The following is an 8,243-nucleotide window of genomic DNA, read 5'->3' as shown; positions in this document are numbered from 1 at the left end:
GTATTACTATTATATCAATGTTTCAAATCTTGTGGTTCACTTGTTCTTACATACTTAAACCTATGATTTCACCAACGTTTTCGTTGACAGATTTCTATGTTTTTCTCAGGTCCTTGAACGTTTTGTGATACATACTTCCGCTCATTACTTTTGATACTTGCTTGGATGTCAAGTATACATGCATACGTGGAGCGTCTTTTGGCTACTTTTAAATTGTGTCACATATGTTTCAATTGTACTTTAAACTTTATGATGTAACTAGTTGTCGAACTACTTTGTAAACCTTGAAACATCTTTACTTTTGAAATGAATGCGACATACTTTTGGTCAAACGTTGTTTTAAAGACTTATGACCACGTAACGGGACCTAAGTAGACGGCGCCGTCAATGACAATTTTGTCGGGTCACTACAGACGGTATCAGAGCATTGGTTGTAGGGATTTAGAGTTCATTGGTGTCAACCCCGAGTCATAGGGTACATTAGTGAGTCTAGACTACAACTGGCATATAGACTTGAAGTAGGAATTACTTGACTACTTGTGCATTTATACTCGAATGTTTCTACTCATATCTACTCTTATTTCATCTTAATCTTATGCTGTTTAATTTGATTGACGCGCCACCTTGACTTAGTGAAATAATGTCGAGTGCACATATGAATTAGGGTAATATAATTTCCGGGATTATATTATGGTAACTCATATGAACGTTCCGACATCATGACATAAAGAATTTAAGGCGAGTCAAGGAAAATTTTCTCTCTATCCTTATTCCATATCATGATTAGTATTATTGAAAATACTAATCAACGGTATTCTTGTGTTTTGAAGGAACAATGCCTCCTCGCCGCGTGCCACGCCATGAGACTCCCGAACAAGCCCTTCAACGGATGATAGCCACCACTGTGGATGCGGCCATGGCCGGTCACTCCTCCAACAACAACAATAACAACAACCACAACAACAATCAAGGGGCTGGTAACTCAAGCGAAGGGTGTTCCTACAAAGCCTTCATGTGGTGCAAACCTCATAGTTTTGATGGGACCGGGGGGCCGGTTACTCTCACTCGATGGTTCGAACAAACGGAGGCCGTTTTTAGCATAAGCGATTGTCGGGACCAAGATAAGGTCAAATACTCCACTCACACTTTCGCCGGTGTCGCCCTCACATGGTGGAACACCTATGTGCAATCGGTGGGTACCGATGAAGCTCACGCCCTCTCTTGGGCCGACTTAAGGGAAAAGATGATCGTCGAATATTTCCCTCGTGAAGAAACCCGAAGGCTCGAACAAGAGCTAAGAACTTTGAAAGTGGTCGGAAATGACCTCAAGGCTTACAATCAACGATTTTCCAAACTAGCCTTGATATGCCCAAACCTTGTGAACCCCGAATCTTTAATGGTTGAAATTTACATGGATGGTCTTCCAAAGAGCATTAAACACGGAGTAATGTCATCCAAACCCACTAATCATCAAGAAGCTTTGAACATGGCCCGCAAATTGATAGAAACGGTGGACGAAATTATAGTGCCGGCACCTAAAGCCGAGGATAAGTCGGGTAACAACAAAAGAAAATGGGAAGCCCCCAATCAAGCAACAACAACTTTGCCAATAAGCTTTTCACCTCCGACTGCAAGAAGGGTTATGCCGGAAACCTACCTCTTTGCAACAAATGCAACAAGCATCACTTTGGTGAATGTGGCAAGCTAATTTGCCATCGGTGCCAAGGAGTTGGTCATAAGGCCAACGAGTGTAAAAGTGTCACCGCCGTCGCTCGAAAGGGGCCCAATGTGTAGTGACCCGAACTTTTCCATGTTTATATATATTAATTGAGATTGATATTTACATGATTAAATGTTTCCAACATGTTAAGCAATCAAACTTGTTAAGACTTGATTAATTGAAATATGTTTCATATAGACAATTGACCACCCAAGTTGACCGGTGATTCACGAACGTTAAAACTTGTAAAAACTATACGATGACATATATATGGTTATATATATAGTTAACATGTTTTTATTATAAGTATGTATCTCATTAGGTATTTTAACAATGAGTTATATACATAAAAATGAGACTATTAATTTAAGAAACTCGAAAACGATATATATAACGATTATCGTTATAACAACGTCTTACTAGGTACATATGAATCATATTAAGATATTGATACACTTGGTTAATTATGTTAAATGATAAGTAAATATATTATTAAGTGTATTAACAATGAAATACATATGTAAAAATAAGACTACTAACTTAATGATTTCGAAACGAGACATATATGTAACGATTATCGTTGTAACGACATTTAACTGTATATACATCATACTAAGATATATTATATATCATAATATCATGATAATATAATAATTTAACATCTCATTTGTTATAATAAACAATGGGTTAACAACATTCAACAAGATCGTTAACCTAAAGGTTTCAAAACAACATTTACATGTAACGACTAACGATGACTTAACGACTCAGTTAAAATGTATATACATGTAGTGTTTTAATATGTATTCATACACTTTTAAAAGACTTCAAGACACTTATCAAAATACTTCTACTTAACAAAAATGCTTACAATTACATCCTCGTTCAGTTTCATCAACAATTCTACTCGTATGCACCCGTATTCGTACTCGTACAATACACAGCTTTTAGATGTATGTACTATTGGTATATACACTCCAATGATCAGCTCTTAGCAGCCCATGTGAGTCACCTAACACATGTGGGAACCATCATTTGGCAACTAGCATGAAATATCTCATAAAATTACAAAAATATGAGTAATCATTCATGACTTATTTACATGAAAACAAAATTACATATCCTTTATATCTAATCCATACACCAACGACCAAAAACACCTACAAACACTTTCATTCTTCAATTTTATTCATCTAATTGATCTCTCTCAAGTTCTATCTTCAAGTTCTAAGTGTTCTTCATATATTTTACAAGTTCTAGTTACATAAAATCAAGAATACTTTCAAGTTTGCTAGCTCACTTCCAATCTTGTAAGGTGATCATCCAACCTCAAGAAATCTTTGTTTCTTACAGTAGGTTATCATTCTAATACAAGGTAATAATTATATTCAAACTTTGGTTCAATTTCTATAACTATAACAATCTTATTTCAAGTGATGATCTTACTTGAACTTGTTTTCGTGTCATGATTCTGCTTCAAGAACTTCGAGCCATCCAAGGATCCGTTGAAGCTAGATCCATTTTTCTCTTTTCCAGTAGGTTTATCCAAGGAACTTAAGGTAGTAATGATGTTCATAACATCATTCGATTCATACATATAAAGCTATCTTATTCGAAGGTTTAAACTTGTAATCACTAGAACATAGTTTAGTTAATTCTAAACTTGTTCGCAAACAAAAGTTAATCCTTCTAACTTGACTTTTAAAATCAACTAAACACATGTTCTATATCTATATGATATGCTAACTTAATGATTTAAAACCTGGAAACACGAAAAACACCGTAAAACCGGATTTACGCCGTCGTAGTAACACCGCGGGCTGTTTTGGGTTAGTTAATTAAAAACTATGATAAACTTTGATTTAAAAGTTGTTATTCTGAGAAAATGATTTTTATTATGAACATGAAACTATATCCAAAAATTATGGTTAAACTCAAAGTGGAAGTATGTTTTTCTAAAATGGTCATCTAGACGTCGTTCTTTCGACTGAAATGACTACCTTTACAAAAACGACTTGTAACTTATTTTTCCGACTATAAACCTATACTTTTTCTGTTTAGATTCATAAATTAGAGTTCAATATGAAATCATAGCAATTTGATTCACTCAAAACGGATTTAAAATGAAGAAGTTATGGGTAAAACAAGATTGGATAATTTTTCTCATTTTAGGTACGTGAAAATTGGTAACAAATCTATTCCAACCATAACTTAATCAACTTGTATTGTATATTATGTAATCTTGAGATACCATAGACACGTATACAATGTTTCGACCTATCATGTCGACACATCTATATATATTTCGGAACAACCATAGACACTCTATATGTGAATGTTGGAGTTAGCTATACAGGGTTGAGGTTGATTCCAAAATATATCTAGTTTGAGTTGTGATCAATACTGAGATACGTATACACTGGGTCGTGGATTGATTCAAGATAATATTTATCGAGTTATTTCTGTACATCTAACTGTGGACAACTAGTTATAGGTTACTAACGAGGACAGCTGACTTAATAAACTTAAAACATCAAAATATATTAAAAGTGTTGTAAATATATTTTGAACATACTTTAATATATATGTATATATTGTTATAGGTTCGTGAATCAACAGTGGCCAAGTCTTACTTCCCGACGAAGTAAAAATCTGTGAAAGTGAGTTATAGTCCCACTTTTAAAATCTAATATTTTTGGGATGAGAATACATGCAGGTTTTATAAATGATTTACAAAATAGACACAAGTACGTGAAACTACATTCTATGGTTGAATTATCGAAATCGAATATGCCCCTTTTTATTAAGTCTGGTAATCTAAGAATTAGGGAACAGACACCCTAATTGACGCGAATCCTAAAGATAGATCTATTGGGCCTAACAAACCCCATCCAAAGTACCGGATGCTTTAGTACTTCGAAATTTATATCATATCCGAAGGGTGTCCCGGAATGATGGGGATATTCTTATATATGCATCTTGTTATTGTCGGTTACCAGGTGTTCACCATATGAATGATTTTTATCTCTATGTATGGGATGTGTATTGAAATATGAAATCTTGTGGTCTATTGTTACGATTTGATATATATAGGTTAAACCTATAACTCACCAACATTTTTGTTGACGTTTAAAGCATGTTTATTCTCAGGTGAATATTAAGAGCTTCCGCTGTTGCATACTAAAATAAGGACAAGATTTGGAGTCCATGTTTGTATGATATTGTGTAAAAACTGCATTCAAGAAACTGATTTCGATGTAACATATTTGTATTGTAAACCATTATGTAATGGTCGTGTGTAAACAGGATATTTTAGATTATCATTATTTGATAATCTACGTAAAGCTTTTTAAACCTTTATTTATGAAATAAAGGTTATGGTTTGTTTTAAAAATGAATGCAGTCTTTGAAAAACGTCTCATATAGAGGTCAAAACCTTGCAACGAAATCAATTAATATGGAACGTTTTTAATCAATAAGAACGGGACATTTCAGTTGGTATCCGAGCGTTGGTCTTAGAGAACCAGAAAATTTGCATTAGTGTGTCTTATCGAGTTTGTTAGGATGCATTAGTGAGTCTGGACTTCGACCGTGTTTTCTTTAAAAATGATTGCTTAACATTTTTGTTGGAAACTATATATTTTTAACATATGAATATTATGTGATATATTAATCTCTTAATGTGTTTGATATTATGTGATAGATGTCTACCTCTAGAACAAGTCCCATTGACTCACCTAATAATAATGAAGAGTCAAATGTAAATTGGAATGATTTGTGGACTGATTCACAAGTTCCCGAAGAGGAACCGGAAGAAGAGTCGGAACCGGAAGAAGAATCGGAACCGGAAGAAGAATCGGAACCGGATGAAGAAATAGAACCGGTGGGGGAAATAATAAAACGGTTAAGTAAAAGAAAATCCTCAACCAACCGACCAAAGTTAATTATGGTCAATGGTGTTTCCGCCAAGGAAGCAAAATATTGGGAGGATTACCAATTCTCCGATGAATCGGATTCCGACGAGAATTCTGATGATGTTATAGAAATTACCCCAACTGAATTTAAAAAGGCAAAAGAAAATAATAAGGGAAAGGGTATAAAAATAGAGAAATCTAATTCCAACCCCGATGAACTTTATATGTATCGTCAACCCCCGAAGTCCTTAAGTTGTAACAATGACCCGGGAACCTCTAAACCACCAGGTTTTTCTAAACCAATGTGGACAACGACGGCTCGTATTAGGGGAACATCATATATCCCTAGAAACTTGGCAAAACGAACCAAAACCGAAGAAGAAGAAGAAACGAGCGAGTCGGAATAAGATAGTTGTATTCGTGTGGTGTAATATATGTAATATAGTGTTCTTATGCTTTATGATATATGTAAAAATTGCTTGTATTAATAAGTATTTTTTTTATGAAACTAACTCTTGTCTATTTTACAGTTTAAAAACACAAAATGGATAGACAACCCAATATTTTAAGAGACCTACCCGGAGACATGATTGATGAAATCTTGTCTAGAGTCGGCCAGAATTCTTCGGCACAACTATTTAAGGCGAGATCAGTTTGTAAGACATTCGAAGAACGTTCCAAGAATGTCTTGGTTTATAAGAGACTTTCGTTTGAAAGATGGGGGATATCACATTGGGAAACCCATAAGTTACGATGTGTTTACTTTGACGCATATATTGCGGGGAACCCAAATGCTATTTTACGCAACGGGTTAAGAAATTATTTTGACTCAATATATCCGAATATTGGACTTCGTGATTTAGAAAAAGCGGCTAACATGCAACATAAAGAAGCATGTTATGCTTACGGATTAGTAATGTTCGCTTCTCACCAAAGTGAGAACAAGAACATCGGGCTACAACTATTAAACAAAACGTTTCCACAAGTGACGGAGTCGGTAATTGGGGTAAGAAATGAGGTTTTTAGATTATTACGGGACTGTTGGACATTACGTAACCCTCGTCCCTTTGATGACGTTACAACACGCTGTCTTATCAACGGCCATAACGGTTATGTTGCACAAGACCAAGGATGGGAAGTAGTCCTAGTAAAACCAGAATGCATGACTTGTTTCTGGACGTATGAATTACGTGTCTTTATTGCCTTTGCCGAACGACTTGTGTACTAGCTAGAATTGTCTTCACAACTATCTTGTATCAAAGTTATTGTGTGCTATATTTCATGCTTTATGTAAAATAAGCGGTATTGTAAGTTTGTAAAATATTGTATAAAAGTTTGAACGCGAAATATTATTACAATCAGTTTTTCATATAGAATTGTAGTAGTTGAATTGTATATTAGCTACTAAGTATGAACTTAACGGGTAGGTACTACCCGAATTTAAACTTATAAAACGCTAATATGAAGAAAAAGCTTTTATAAATGAGTTCATATTATGCTACGAAATACTATTAACTACTCTTAATATTCTGTATGATTAACTTGTTCCATTTAACAATTTTGAAGGAAATGGCACCAACTACTCGACACACCGTGAATATGAATGAAGAGGAATTCCGTACTTTTCTAGCTTCAAACATAGCTGCAGTACAGGCTGCGCTACATACCAACAATAACCTTGGATCTAGCAGTACAGGAAATCGTGTAGGATGCACCTACAAAGAATTCACTGCCTGCAAACCTTTGGAATTTGATGGAACCGAAGGACCGATCGGATTGAAACGGTGGACCGAGAAGGTTGAATCGGTGTTTGCTATAAGTAAGTGTACTGAAGAGGACAAAGTGAAGTACGCTACGCATACCTTCACAGGTTCTGCGTTAACATGGTGGAATACCTATCTAGAGCAAGTGGGACAAGATGATGCGTACGCACTACCGTGGTCAGCATTCAAGCACTTGATGAACGAGAAGTACCGTCCCAGAACCGAGGTCAATAAGCTCAAGACAGAACTTAGAGGGTTACGAACCCAAGGATTTGATATTACCATGTACGAAAGACGATTCACAGAATTGTGCCTATTGTGTCCGGGAGCATTCGAAGATGAGGAAGAGAAGATCGACGCGTTTGTGAAAGGATTACCGGAAAGAATCCAAGAAGATATAAGTTCACACGAGCCCACCTCCATACAACAGGCATGTAGAATGGCTCACAAACTAGTGAACCAGATTGAAGAAAGAATTAAAGAACAGACTGCTGAAGAGGCCAATGTGAAGCAAGTCAAAAGAAAGTGGGAGGAAAACGGTGATAAGAATCACCAATACAACAACAACAGCAATTACAACAATAATCGCAACAATTATCCCAACAATCGCAACATCAATCGCAACTACAACAAACGGCCCAACAACAACAACAACAACAACAACAACAACAACAGCAACTACAACAATCATCCCAACAACAATAATAACCGCAACAACAACAACAATCAGAAGCAGCTATGCCAAAGGTGTGAAAAGAATCACTCGGGGTTCTGCACCAAATTTTGCAACAAGTGTAAAAGAAATGGTCATAGCGCGGCGAAGTGTGAGGTCTACGGACCAGGGGT

Source organism: Rutidosis leptorrhynchoides, chromosome 3 (genome assembly GCF_046630445.1).
Source record: "Rutidosis leptorrhynchoides isolate AG116_Rl617_1_P2 chromosome 3, CSIRO_AGI_Rlap_v1, whole genome shotgun sequence".
NCBI lineage: Eukaryota > Viridiplantae > Streptophyta > Magnoliopsida > Asterales > Asteraceae > Rutidosis > Rutidosis leptorrhynchoides.
The sequence above is the reverse complement of the archived record's forward strand: the minus strand, read 5'-3'. Positions refer to the sequence as shown.